This window comes from Rhinatrema bivittatum, chromosome 4 (assembly GCF_901001135.1).
Source record: "Rhinatrema bivittatum chromosome 4, aRhiBiv1.1, whole genome shotgun sequence".
Classification (NCBI taxonomy): domain Eukaryota; kingdom Metazoa; phylum Chordata; class Amphibia; order Gymnophiona; family Rhinatrematidae; genus Rhinatrema; species Rhinatrema bivittatum.
This window is the reverse complement of record NC_042618.1, coordinates 464,472,605-464,487,780: the sequence shown is the minus strand read 5'-3', so window position 1 is coordinate 464,487,780 and position 15,176 is coordinate 464,472,605. Positions and strand designations below refer to the sequence as shown.

The 15,176-nt window shown below is 41.6% G+C and overlaps 1 protein-coding gene across 5 annotated transcripts in view; it reads right to left on the bottom strand.

Moving 5' to 3' along the window:
- Window positions 1–15,176, bottom strand: part of KCNC2 (potassium voltage-gated channel subfamily C member 2) — a 181,804-nt gene that overhangs the window by 106,727 nt on the left and 59,901 nt on the right. The window lies entirely within an intron of this gene.

Below are 15,176 nucleotides of genomic sequence, written 5' to 3'. Positions count from 1 at the left end.
ATAATGTCGTTGGCTAAGGCAGATAGAATCCCAGGTTTGTTGGTTAGGTTAGATGCTGAAAAGACTTTTGATATGCTACAATGGCCTTATCTTTTTGATAGCATGGATAAGTTTGGGCTGCCCCCAATTTTGTAGCTGGGTTCAGGTCCTGCATATGCAGTCCAGGGCAGGGATCCTTACAAACGTCTGCCTGTCCGTGTTCTTCCTCATACAGAAGGGAATGAGACAGGGTTGCCCGCTGTCCCCTTTACTATTTGATCTAGCATTAGGGGTGTTGGCCCACAAGATACGCAAAATTCCGGTCTTGTGAGGCTTCAGGGCAGAGGGGAAACAGCACATCATATCACTATATGTGGATGATGACCTGCTCTTTCTTTCTAACCCCCACCATTGTTGTCACTTCTTATTCTTAACAACTTTGGAGCAATGGCCAGATAGCAAGTTAACTAAAATAAATCTTAAATATTCCCTATTGGCACATGTATCCCGAGGGACATTCCCCCATGTTTCACCTCTTTCAAACAGGCCTCATCCTATAATATTAACTATCTGGGAATCTGTGCTCTTCATGAGGTGAATTGGTACAAAATTAATTATGCCCTAGTTTTTACTAAACTGTAACAAGATTTGTGGGAATGAAAGGGGTACTGTATTTGGGCAGGCAAAGTGAATGTTCTTAAATGAATGTTCTTCCACGGCTGTTTTATCTCTTTCAACATGTGCCCTATTTCCTGCCTGGTAATTCTTCAGTAAATAGCATGCTTCTGGGGGTTTTGCAAAACAATAAACCTCCGCATGTCAGACTGCGGACCCTTTGGAGACCAAGAATAGAGGGGGTATGGCCTTCCCGAATCTGCAGGCATCTTTTGGGTGCCCGACCAGTGAGAATATTTGTGTGGCTGTAGAAGGATAAATCAGAACCCTGGTATTCTCTAGAGGTGGTGCTTGCTAGAGAAATGGAACTGGTGTCTTTGATAACCCACTCACCTTTCTCACTGGGGAGAGTCAGAGGACGTGTTATGTAAGCCCCTTATAGCTAGCATGGTACAGATTTGGAAATCAATAATTAGAGGCATGGTGCAATCCTGCCTTGTGTATTCATTCATTGCAGAAGCTAAGTGCTGGTGGGACAAGGGTCTCAGATTATTGGGCCAGTTGTTCAAAGTTGGAACAGTTAAATCCTTTGTAGATCCTTAGGTGGAGGTTGACATCCCTGAACAACCTTTATTTTATATCATTGTAACTATGTGAACCGTTGTGAAGACACTCCCGAACAACGGTATACAAAACCAATAAATAAAAATAAATAAAATGACAGACTGATAGGAAGGATCACTAGACTTCAAGCTGAGGAGTGGACCTGGGTTATGCCCACCCTGTTAGAAGTGGTATTACTGCAGGGTGACCCCCCCAAACAAAAGCTAGTTCCCTTCTCTTTAAAGTGATCATTTAGTGCTACTTGGAGGTGGAGCCTGTGCTAGCAGTGGAACCTCAGTGGTGCAGAGACTTAGGCATCAATATAAACACCAGGGAGTGGAGAGAGATCTGGATGAGGGTACACAAAATCTTGCTGTGTGCTCACAGGGCTAAGCTGATGGTGAAACTACTGTTATGTAGTTATAGATACCCCCCCTTTCTTTCCCAGAATATCTGCCTCCTCATCGCCATTGTGCGGGAGGAGCTGTGAGCAAGTTGGCACATACGTGTCTGTATGGTAGGAATGCCCTTTGATTTATTCCTTTTGGATGAGGGTGGGGAGGATTGAGTCAGATGCTTGAATGTTAGGTGGTCCGAACCACCAAGCTCTGAGCTCAGCAGTTGATTCGTGTAGCCAGATTTTCTACTGCCACTAAGTGGAAGTCGGTGCCTACTCTCAAGAATTGGATGGGACAGGTTAATGCTATCATTTTGATTGAAAAACTGACCTTCATGTTAAGAGACAAGGTTACTTTGTATGATAAATCTGGAATTGATACTAGAAGCTTTATAACTCTTCAACTGTATAATTTGTGGTTAACCGCTTTTGATGCAGGGGAGACTTATTGTCCTCCTTTCTTTGTATATTTACTGGACTGTTGTGTTATCTGGTTTATAAAATAAAAAGTTTCTTTTTAAACAGGTTAAATAGAACAACATGCACTATTTACCTATGTGACTTTATGCGCTGCTTAGTATTTTCTCTTCTACAATTTGGCTAATTACAAAGGGTCATACTTTTTTGTACAGAACAAACTGCGAAACAGATTTAGTACTTTTTCACAGAGAAACAAACCCATGTATCAAACAAAGTCAGGCAGTTCAGGGGGGTAAATTACAACAGGAGGCCAAAAGAAAGATTGTTTCTGGCCAGAAATGACAAAAGATATATAATGAGAAAGAACACTGCACATCAAAGATGTGCATTAATTTGAAATAATTGGGCAAAATGCAACAAATGAGTCCATTTTTGTTTCATTCATGGACTTCCACAACAAATGGAGGGGAATCCACAAATAAAACAAAACGTTATGTCTCATTTGTTTATATTGCCCATTCAAGTTAATGACTGTACCACTGAACAAAAAACCAACTGGTAACTATATTAAACCAACTCTTCCTGTGTGGCCTCACAGCCTTGTCAGAACTGAGACAAGGCAACTTGGCAAGGAAACCAAAGAGGACAAATCACAGTGCAGCATTTTTTTTTTAACTAACCTGTAGCTGCTATCAACTGATGCTGACCTACTCCCACTGTAAACTCTGAGCATCTGCAAGAAGCTCTGTATTTCCTCTGTAGCAGTTGGTAGAGAAGGACATGTATGTAGAAGCTCTCTCACATTCCAAAAAATGCTAAAACATTTTTGATTTGGCATTGTTCAAGGGCTGCTTCTGATCTCTCTGCTGCACTGATCTCCCTTAGTGAGACAGAAAGAGACAGTGCACTGTTGCTGTTTATTTTAATTTTTCTCTTCAGTGGGAGATGGGTCAGGGAAGGAGCAGGGCTAGTAATTTATTTGATCTCTGTCTGGACACCTGGGAGGTAAGCACACAGAGAGAGACTGAAGAGAAGAGTTGTCTTACCAGGTGGCCAGTCGTTTTAGTTGTTAGTGTTTAACAATTTTTTGTGCAGACTGAGTCAGTACAGTGTGCACATAGCACACAATTACACTCTGTGTGTGTGTGTGTAAGATGTATCTCCACAGTAAGTGGGGTTACAGTTACAGTATCAAATTGCATAACATTCAAATCCCCAGTGGACAGTGCACTTCAACAAATTCAAGCATGTCAGGAAAAGGGAGGGGAAGGGTGGCAGGCTCGGCAACCTTGGCAGGGGTAGAGGTATTGTGTAGAGTGGTGCAACTTCATAGCAGCAATAAACAATGCAGTCTTGCACCTAAATTGAAGAGGGACTTTTCCAGGTGGAGAATGGTAGGACAAGAACACAATTCAAGGCAGAATCAATTAAACGTGGAGAGCATGTGCCATTGCCACCTGTTCCTCTCCCTCTTGTTTTAGAACAGAGGGAAATAGTGGGAGAGGCATCCAAAATTGGTATTAGCAGTGCAGGGCTAGCAGAAGTGAAATGCCCAAAACTAGCAGAATGGTCAATGTTGGTTACTGCTTCTGAGGCATTGAAGGCAGTATGTACACCAAGTGATTCTGAAGAAGAATCTTTTCTGAGAGTCTCTGAATCAGAACTTGAAAAGTTAGTAGCTGAAGAAAATTTGAGAGGATTAGTCAGTAGCGTCTTAGCCTCCAGTGCTGTGATGGGGGAGAATAGATGATACTGACAGTGTTGAGAACTACTCCCAGGAGTGATCTGGCCACTCTTGCTGTTTTGGTCCTCTGACAGTACCTTGGAGAACTTCTGCCACTGCCGGTAGCACTTTGCCCTACTGTGGATCCTTGGGTCTTCAATGCCACTTTTGGTGCCACATTAAACACAGTCTTGATGTTTTCACCCTCCTGATGATGTTTACCCACCATTTTCATTAGAAATAATTAGAAAGTCCCAATTTAGAAGTTCAAACTAGCCTGCATTACTTCTCCCATTGACTATAATGGTAAACAAATGAATGAACAATTTTTATTTTCATTTATTTGAAACAAACCTAACAAATGACTATGACCTACAAAATAAATGAAAGAACCAAAACATTTTTGACTCTGCACATGCCTACTACACATCAATCAAACAGAAGGCATAAAGATGGATCTCTCTTAGCTTCAAACTGTAACCAATAAAGCATATAGGTAGCTACAGGCCTTCTAAATAGTCACCATTAAGTAGATTCACCATCCCTCTCTTTTTGCACTATATTTGTTTAACCTTGGTTTTAGAAAAATATAGTTTTTGATACTATAATTCACATAATCCATGACATATTTTATAGAATAAGATGCTTTAAACTGTTGACCATTATTTTTTTCGACGTATCTGTCTTCCCCTTTCAAATCCTGTTTTATAAAGCTCTGTCTATATTCAATATGAAAATAAAACACAGAGCTTCTGAAGTACTATCATTCAGACATTCAACCTCCTGTCCTGGCTGGCTATACCTCAGTCTCCATTACCATAATGTGATCACACTATTTTAACTTGATGGGCTTAATTTATAATTCAAATATCAGCAATTCTCTGTGAGGTTCTCTTTGAGTGTGACAAACAGCCCCAGCTGTTCTAAGTCTATTACAAGATATTTGCAACCCTGTATCAAGTGTGACTCATCCAGCAGCTATGTGCATTTATTTCCAGAATTTGTAAGACTATTTAAATAAAGTATTTCTTAACCCGGATTACAAACATGCAACATGCAGCTTGATTTAGTTAATTCCTTCCGTTTTGTAAAGTGCTCTTTTTTGTGACATTCATATCCTATATATATGTGTTTTTAATGTTTAGCTATAGTAAATTATACCATAAGGCAAATCATATAAACTAAAAAAAAGTGTTCCTATATACATATTATATGCATCATAAAAAGAAAACATGGAACACCAATGATTCCTATATCACATTTATTTTATATAAGCAAATTTATTTAAATATTATTATAATTACAGATTTTTAAAAGAAGTACAAATACTAACTGACACTTGGCAAACAATGCAACCAGAACCTATATCAAAGCTTTAAAATATATGTGTCTGAGGAGCGAGTCTCAAAAAGAACCACCCAGCTGGTCCACAAGGGAGCTGAAGTCTATAGGAACACAAGGGCTGCAAGATGTTTCAGCTAGTGGTGCAACGGCATCAATGCTTTACCAACAAGAGAATATTGCACACTCCAACTCGCAGCTTGTGTTTAACAGTGCAAATGTTCCTCAAACATTACAGTAACTGATACATTTTAGTAAATAATAATATTAAGATATCAGATATTTTTTCAGGTGATCATAAACATAAGAAGTAGCTGCATGCTAGATACAGATAAAGCTGAGCTTCCCTTGGGTTGATTGCATCTGTTGTAAGCATGACTACGCACAGCAAACATAAAAGATGCCTAAATATCTCATGAGGAATATTAAGTTAACAAGGTGAAATTCACATCTGCAAATAATGATTGCAAAAAAAAGTCACACAACAAAATGGGCTACCACCGCTATCTAAATCAAGCAATAATTCTAACTGCTGAAGCTTTAAAACTTTAGAGTGGAGGAGTAACCTAGTGATTAGAGCAGTGGGCTGTGAACCAGGGAAGTCAGGGTTCAAATCCTGCTACCTTGTGACCTTAGACAAATCTTTGTGACTTTGGACAAGTCACTTTACCCTCCATTGTCTCAGGTAGGAATTTAGGGGTAGATTTATTCTGCCCCAATGTTTTATCGCAAGAGGGGCCAAATATCATTGGGGGGGGGGGGGAGTTCCTGTGATATTTGGCCCCTCCCAGGAAAGTATCACAGCGGTTTCCCCATGATATTTTTATTGCAGAAAAAATGCAATAAATATCATGAGGAAAGGGATCACTAGCGTGATGGCAGCCCCCTTCACCCGAGGCCACCATTGTCTTAAAAGGCCATGTGGCCCTGAAAAAAAGCTTAATCCCTCTCCTACCTGGCCTCCTCCAGAAGACAGACTAGGCTACTGGCGCCACTGCCTCGACTGCTCAGACTCTCCAGTCACTCCAGGGGAAGCGTCCACACCTCGGCTGATCGCCCCCGCCCACCGACATCATCGGATGCAGGGCTTCACAGCACAGCACTCACGCTGAAGGTGCTTGTGCCATAGTGTGCACGCACTAAGGAGCACAACAAAGGAGCCTACCCCCTCTGTGTGTGCCTCGTTCATGCCTCAAAACTGACCTACCATGACAGCCATAGGCTACAGTGAGTACAATTTGCCTTCTAATTCTTTTCAATTCCCAATCCCAGTAATCACAGGCAAAGGACAATATGGTGTGGGCGGTATTCAATGGCTCTTCCATCCTCCATATGCTAGAACCCTCACTAAAATTGCCTTAAACACCAGGACTTCCTTTATTGCATCTACAGCCCTGATTTTTATACACATCAATTCACAATCCATAACAAAAATATCTGCTGCAATCTATGACCTTCTCGCCTCTGGAACATATGATTGTCTATGTGTTACGGGAACATGGCTGAAAGACTGTGACATTCCGGTACTTAATCGATGCTGCCCAACAAACTTCTCAAAGTTTCATAACTCCAGACATGGGCGATGTGGAGGAGGTTTAGCTGTGTTCTTTAAATCCCACTTTAAATGTTCTATGATAGAGGTCTCCATACCCACCCCATATGAGCTGCAATGTCCGAAATCCCAACATATTAATCTTTGTCTGATCTACTGCCAGAGGACTACTTGCCTATAACGCATCCCCTCTCTGCAAATCGATTCTTAATCTCAATTTAAATCCATCTATGACCATAATTCTAGGTGACTTTTAACCTCCACCCTCTGATCTCCTCAATCTCAGCCGCTAACCAAATCTTGTTCGATATCCTACTCTCCTGTGGCTGGAAGCAAATCATCTCCTCTCCCATTCACAAGAAAGGCAATTGCCTAGATATGGTATTTGTCAACCTCTCTGGTTTCCACACAAATGAAGCAGATGTCTCCATAACTGAAATTCCTTGGAGCGACCACTTCCTCATCTCCTTTTCACTCAGATCCAATTCTCCTGAACAAATCTCCCACAAAAATACCACCACCTCGAAACGAGGGCATCTAGATCCCGTGACCCTTGCATCCAACCTCATACCTATTCTTGACAATAACTCCTGTAACTCGCCCAAAGAATTTTTTAGAAGTCTGGAACACTTCCTTAACACATACCCCTGATAAACTTGTCCCTTTGAAACCATTCTCAACCAGGAGAACTAACTCAGCCCTGTGGTTCAATACCTCACTTTAAGCCAAAAAATGTGAGCTGAGGAAATGCGAGAGGAAATGGCGGAAAGACCCTACACAAACAAAATACTGTATGATTGTAAACTGGCTTCATATCAAGAGGCCATCAACTCCACTAAAAAAATGTACATCTACAAAAAATTGGCTTCTACACTAAACAACCCTAGAGAATAATATTCCTATGTCAAGATAATAATCAACCCCAGGTCAATTCATTTTACGTTTCACCCACACTCCCTGCGATGAACATTGTAAAGTAGAATGCGAATGTTTCTGCAGTGTTTACAGTTTCTTACTATTAAACACCTTCAATAACTCCCCTATCGAAGAAACCAATGAATTGACCACCAACGGTCCAGTCTGGAAATGTTTCGACCTTATCACAATATCTGATACTACTGAGATTATCAATAACATGAAACCATCATTTAATTCCCTAAACCCATGCCATACTTCACTACTTAAACTGATTAAACTCGACATTGCCCCTTTCATTTCTATTTTCATTAATTCGTGAACAAAGGGGAGGCGTTTGGAAAAGGGGCGGGATATCACCATGCAGCATTACATTTTTTTTTAAACTTTCGGGCCTGATGGGTTGCCTCGACTAGCAGCAGGGGTCCACTCAAACCACCGGGGGGGGGGGTAGTTTTAGGCTGCATGGCCTTTTACAAAGCATGACAGGGACATCAGGATGCACTTTAGTGTCCCGATGCCCCCCCCCCGGGATCTTTTATCTACAACTCCTGAGATTGCGATATGATAAGGCAGCTTGCTTTTTTTTTTTTTTTTTGAGGCAAGCCATGTTATTGATTGCATTAGCTGCTTTGCATGGACCATTTATTTATTTGCAATGTTTTATTCTGCTCAAATCAGCTAAAGCAATTATGGTGGGTTAGAATAACAGTAACACCAAAGATGTGCACTTGAACCAGTTAACACTGTCCATAGGTGTCACAAAATTCCAGAAACAGAAGGTATCAACGTTTCAACAATTCCATATTTATTCAAGGCTTCAGGAAGTAAGACATTGACATCAAAGTCAGTCCCCCCCGACACGGTCTGTCATATTTTGGCTCTGTTGTTTCATAGCGAATGTGTACTGCTTCACTCAATTGTGATTTTTTGTTTTGGGTTTACAATAATAAACATACATAATTTAAAGCATTAGTAAATTTTATGCATGCAGATGCATTCAAAGCAGCTAATTTCAATAGGAACAGATTTTTGGGGGGGAAAAGACACATGATATCAGGAATATCTTGCAATATTGCCATGATATGAGTATATCGCATGATAAACAGCATTTATCATATGATAAATGCTATTTTTCGCACCTTATAGCCTTATCACAACTTAGTAAATCTCCCTATTAGATTGTGAGCTTTCTAGAGAGAAATACTTCCAGTACCTGAATATCATCTGGCTGAAAGGCAGAATATATAATAAAAAATAAGCTTTAGTTTTATTCTGAAGCACAGTGAGAAAAAATCCTGCAAATTCAAGGGCATTCAATGTTTCTATTACAATGTTATTTGTCAGGATGAGAAAAAAAGGCTTCAGTGCTTGCTTCATGGCGCATTGATCAGGCAAAAGTAAATGAAGTCACTCACTGCTGCAGATGCCCATAGACCCGACCTTGGGCAGTCTTCATGCCAGGCTAGAAGCAAAAGGTATGAATGACATTTCTCTCACACAGCTCCTCCACCAATTCCTACTACATGCCAAGTAAACAGACGTACAGTATTCCATAGGTAGTCATGTTTCTCCCAGCCTGGTTCCAGGTCTTCCAAGCTGATAATACCTTTTAGCTCTTTCCAGACACTATAATAATTAGGAGTTTCAGTGGGGAAGAGTGCAGCTCCAGCCAAGCAAGCAACTTTATTTCCACAGTAACATAGTAATGACGGCAGATAACGACCAAATGATCCATCCAGTCTGCCCGGTAAGCTGCTTATGGTTCTAACTGCCGCTCTGTGCAGGTTACCCCTAAGCCTTTTGTTAAGGGTATTAACTATTGCTCCGTGCAGTTACCCCTAAGCCTTCTATTAAGGTTAGTAACTGCCGCTCTGTGCAGGTTACCCATGCCTTCTGTTAAGGGTAGTAACTGCCACTCTGTGCAGGTTACCCCATGCCTTCTGTTAAGGATAGTAAATGCTGCTCCATGCAGGTTACCCTAGGCCTTCTATTAAGGTTAGCAACTGCTGATCTGTCCGTGCAGGTTACCCCATGTCCTCAAGTTAAGGGTAGTAACTGCTCATCCATGCAGGTTACCCCAGGCCTTCTGTTAAGGGTAGTAACTGCTGATCTGTCCGTGCAGGTTACCCCATGCCCTCAGTTAAGTGTAGTAACTGCTCATCCATGCAGGTTACCGCATGCCTTCTGTTAAGGGTAATAATGAAATGCAATGACTGTTTTCCAGAGTGCTTGCTTTATTTTTAGCTATTTAGTGTGGAAATAGGCAAACAAAACATACTATAGATCACTTTCCTCAACATAACAGTTTCAGTAGAGTGAAGTTTTACTTGCAGAGTCGATGGAGCAAAAATAAAAGGCAAAAGATTTGGGACCAGTTCACTTCAAGTGTATAGACAACGTAGCAGCATTAAATTTCAAAGATGGCACTAGGATCTGCCAACACACCTTAACTTGACTCAGGACTGGCTACAGAGGCAAAGTTAGGTACCTAAAAGATCCAGGGCACGGACCCATAAGCTCTTCTCTTCCCCCAAGATTATAAAAACACGTAATTGGATATCACATAAATGGCCTGTGTTCTACATTTCATCAGGGAGTCATCCTATCTGACCTGTGACGGGGAAACCACCCAGTTAGTTCGATCCTGGTGGGGATTCCATCCATGCAGAGGCAGGACAGCTCATATAGAAGGAAGCACCGCTACAAACATTTTGCACCATTGTTGGAAGGTGCGGGGCATGCATGTCAGCGGCATTTCTAGACAGAAGGACCTTCTAAGCAGCAAAAAAACCACTGGCCAGTTTCAACCATCTGGTAAAAACTACCACAAAATTATTTGAGAATATCAATCAATAAAAATTCTATATGGGAGTGAAGTCTGGGGTTTATATAAGATAGGACCGAATCCCAATATAAATCCTGCAGCTCAAATCCTACTATATCATGTGTCCACAGAAATTCCCCAACAAAGGGCACAGAGCAGAGCTAGGACATTTCCCTTACCACTCACCATGGAAAAATAATCAAATTATGCTGCCACCTCTGTAACAGCAATACACTCCCCACTACTACAGGAACATCGTGCAATAATTCAAACCCTTGCAAAAAAATGTACTCAGAATCTATAGCATACCAAACCAAACACACTAACTGCCAGACTCAAATAATAACTACCCTACCCAAGAAAAGCAAACCGGCAAATACTGCACCAGGCCCTAAAACACCAATGCACCGCCTATTAGGAAAACAAAAAAAAGCCAGGCTGCTATAGAGCCCCACACAGAAATTACATACTAGCAGAATACCTCATCTCTGTCACACATGCAGAACACAGACAGACCCACACCATATACAGTATAAGGAGATCATAAAATAGAAATACAAAGGTGCAGACAAAAACTGAACTGGAAACCACAACAAGCCAGACTCTATATGCAGTGCAAAAAACGAAAAACAGGAACACTGCCATTCCCTCATAAAACATTAAATGATAAAATCAAGAACACACACGTTTTCTCTCTCACACATACACACTCCCTCTCGAGCTCTCACGCGGGACCTTCCCGTCTCTTACAGGCCTCTTCTTCAGCCCCAGAAGGCTTCTCCTTGGGCCATTGCAGGATGGGATCCTGAGTGGCCAGGCCTCTCCTTTTTGCTACCTGACAGCCACTGGAGACATAAAACATAAGAAGTTGCCATACTGGGTCAGACCAGGGGTCCATCAAGCCCAGCATCCTGTTTCCAACAATGGCCAATCCAGGCCATAAGAACCTGCCAAGTACCCAAAAACTAAGTCTATCCCATGCTACTGATGCCAGTAATAGCAGTGGCTATTTTCTAAGTCAATTTCATTAATAGCAGGTAATGGACTTCTCCTCCAAGAACTTATCCAAACCTTTTTTAAACCCAGCTACACTAACTGCACTAACCACATCCTCTGGCAACAAATTCCAGAGTTTAATTGTGCATTGAGTGAAAAATAATTTTCTCCAATTAGTTTTAAATGTGCCACATGCTAACTTCATGGAGTGCCCCCTAGTCTTTCTATTATCCGAAAGAGTAAAAAACCGATTCACATCTACCCGTTCTAGACCTCTCATGATCTTAAAGACCTCTATCATATCCCCCCTCAGCCGTCTCTTCCCCAAGCTGAACAGCCCTAATCTCTTCAGCCTTTCCTCATGGGGGAGCTGTTTTATCCCCCTTATCATTTTGGTAGCCCTTCTCTGTACCTTCTCCATCGCAATTATATCTTTTTTGAGATGCGGCAACCAGAACTGTACACAGTACTCAAGCTGCGGTCTCACCATGGAGCGATACATGGGGCACTGAGGAACAAACTCAGGGCATGGGCTCCATATAGCCAGAGCTAATGACGTCCCTGATTAGATAAAAGCTCTCCAGCAATGTCTAATCCAACTAACTAACTCTAATAACTGATAACAGCTGGGACATCCCCACAGGTTTTTAGGATTTTCTCTTTGGTCCCAAGTAATCGTGATTACACAGAATTCAGTTCCATTCCTATAAATGGATTTTACTTTCTGGGCCCCATGAAGTGGCTGGTTCATAGGCTGACTGCGAAAAAAGTTTTCCCTTTCCAGGATCGCCAGGCATAACCCTTCCAGAAAAATGGGTTCCAATGGTTAGCTCTTGTGCAAAGCACAGAAATAGTCTCTCTTTGCCAGCTAAATAGTTACAGCTACAGTCTGCAGCCAAACACAAAATTTGGGTTCAAATAGGAAACTTCTGTACAAAGCAACCTGCAGTCTCACCCACCTCCAGCACTAAATCCAACAAGGCTAACTACAAGGGTCCTCCTGACTCCTCCCACCAAGAGCATCGTCTTGTGCCAGGGAGTCCTGGGCTGCAATACTTTGCCCAGCTTTTGGAAGAGGCAGAGTCCAATTTAGAGATCCCACCGTTATAAATAGCACAGACATCCCAGGCTATAGCTTGGAAATGTTGTTACTTCTTAACACATGCCAAACGGACATAAAATTCCTAAAAAGTATCAAACCTATTCATTCTTACTAGTAATTTTCATAAACGTCATAAAAGTAGAATTTTATCTCGTTATATGCCACTAATTTACATTTGTGTTAACACTAAAAACAACGAAATAATGTAAAAAATGGTGAACTGGCAGGGATGGAAAGACATCATCCGATTATGAGCATGCAGTTTCTACTCTGCTAACACACAACAGATCTGATTTTAAAAAGCATTTACTCGAGTCAGTGGGCTTTTGAAAATTGCTACAATATATGCCATTGAATTGTCCATAGGATTTACTCAAGTACGAAGACTTCACTCGAGTGAATGGCTTTTGAAAACTGCTACCATGGTATGCTACATTCACATGCTTAACTCCTTTGGAAATTACCCCTCAAGGCACGGGGTGCCAGTGATATTTTGCACCATTCGAAGAGAAAGCTCTGCTAAAGAGAAAGTTGCAAATAGCCAGGAGAGGCAAAACAGTGGCTGAACGCTCACTGAGGCCACCCTGTCTTCCTTATTGCATCCTTCCTTCTCCTTTTTGTTCCAGGAACAGGGCTTTGCTTTTGTAGGAAAGCTGAAGGTTGCCTAGACTAGCCAGCAGGCAGCTCCAGGCTCCAGGCCCCACGCTCAGTCAGGGCGATCCAGACTGGAGCTATCGAGCCCTTCACCGAGAATAAAAGGCAGCAATCATGCGAGCCTGGGCCCCTCTGCTTCATGGCCTGCAATGCCGGCATCACTCACTGCTAGGGAAAAGGGGGTGGTTGCATTTTGCAGGAACAGATATGAATTCAGGTTCAGCATATGGGCGAGCTGCCCTAAGTGTTTAATCAAGGACAATTCTAATATGCCCAGTCTTACTACCTGAATGCTGATGGTAAGGACATTGGGACAACAATCAACAAATCCCAGCATTCAACTAGGTTGACATTGACAGGCTGATGGGTTGGGTTCTGTTCAGCCAGCCAGAATGGGCTAGTAGCCCCGACCGTGGACATACTGTAATTTTATGCAGCCTAATAGCCAGTTGTGGATACGTTCTATAGACAGGCTAGAGCTCCACTAGTGGAGGCATGAAGATTATGATGTGGGCTAGTAACCCACCAGGCTGACCATCCCTGCCTACCTCTTTATCTTGCTAACATTTTAGCTGGATAAGTTGGAAGCACTGGACAGATATGTATTTGGGAAGTTGTGGAATATAAGACTTTTAAATAAATAAGTGTGGTGGGGCCGGTTATCTGGCTAATTTAGCTGGATAAATACTAATTTTCAGTGCTATCTGGCTAATATAGGGAAGCCGAAGAGCCGTCCTAAAGTTAGTTGGATTAACTTTAAGGTAGCTGAATATGTTCAGTGGCAGATTTGTGCTGGGAGTGGGAACTGCCGTTAGCGGAGCTCACTATCTGCATCCTTGACCAGAGGGCGATATTATGGAGTGTGATGCAGCTCTTGGTCTTGACTTCAAAGTCCATGCACTTTCAGACAGAGGTGGATGGATTTTATTCTTCCAAACTTATCTACTCAAAAAGCGAATGAGAGAGAGAAAAAGACCTTCCCAGAGCGGAACAACGGTCACTATCTACTGTCTCTGACTGGTAAAGTATTAATCTAAAACTTGGTTTAACTTCACTACAAATCTGCACTAAGATAGCAGAGCTCATTGGAGAGAGAGAGAGAAAAGATGAAATTGAAATCTGGTTTTTATTCACAGCCTCTGGTTTCCTGTGGCAGATTTTTCTAGATTCTGCAGCAAGAGCTAGTAAATTCTGTGGCAAATTTTTCAAAACTCTGTGGCAATTGTGGGATAAATATGCATAATCTTTCAGAAAGTTTCACAGCTCACACTATGCAAAAAAGTCACTGTTTTAAATTGAAAACCTTTCACATTGAGGTAAGTATTCAAAGGCATTTAGCTGGATCACTTGTGAATTGTCCAACTAAATGCAGACTTTCCAATATCTCTAGTACTTATCCAGCTAAATTTTATCTGGATAAGATAAAAGAATGCTAGAAATTATTAGGAAAGGAATTGAGAATAAAACAGAGAATATCATAATGCCTCTGCATCACTCCATGGTGCGACCTCATCTTGAGTATTGTGTTCAGTTCTGGTCACCACATCTCAAGAAAGATACAGCAGAGTTAGAAAAGGTACAGAGAAGGGTGACCAAAATGATAGCGGGAATGGAACGACTCCCCTATGAGGAAAGGCTAAAGAGCTTATGACTCTTCAGCCTGGACAAGAGACGGTTGAGGGGAGATATGATAAAATAATGAGTGGAATGGAAGGAGTAAACATTAATCAGTTGTTACTCTTTCAAAAAGCACACAATGAAGTTACTGGGTAATACATTTAAAACTAATAAGAGAATTTTTTTTTTACTCAACTCATAATTAAACTCTGGAATTCATTGCCAGAGAATGTGATGAAAGCTGTTAGTGTAGCTGCATTTAAAAAAGGTTTGGACAAGTTCCTGGAAGAAAAAAAGTCTATAAACCATTACTAAGGTGGACTTGGGGAAATCCACTGCTTCTCCCTGGGATAAGCAGCATGGAATCTAACATCCTTTTAGGATCCTGCCAGGAACTTGTGACCCGGATTGGCCACTGCTGGAAACAGGATACTG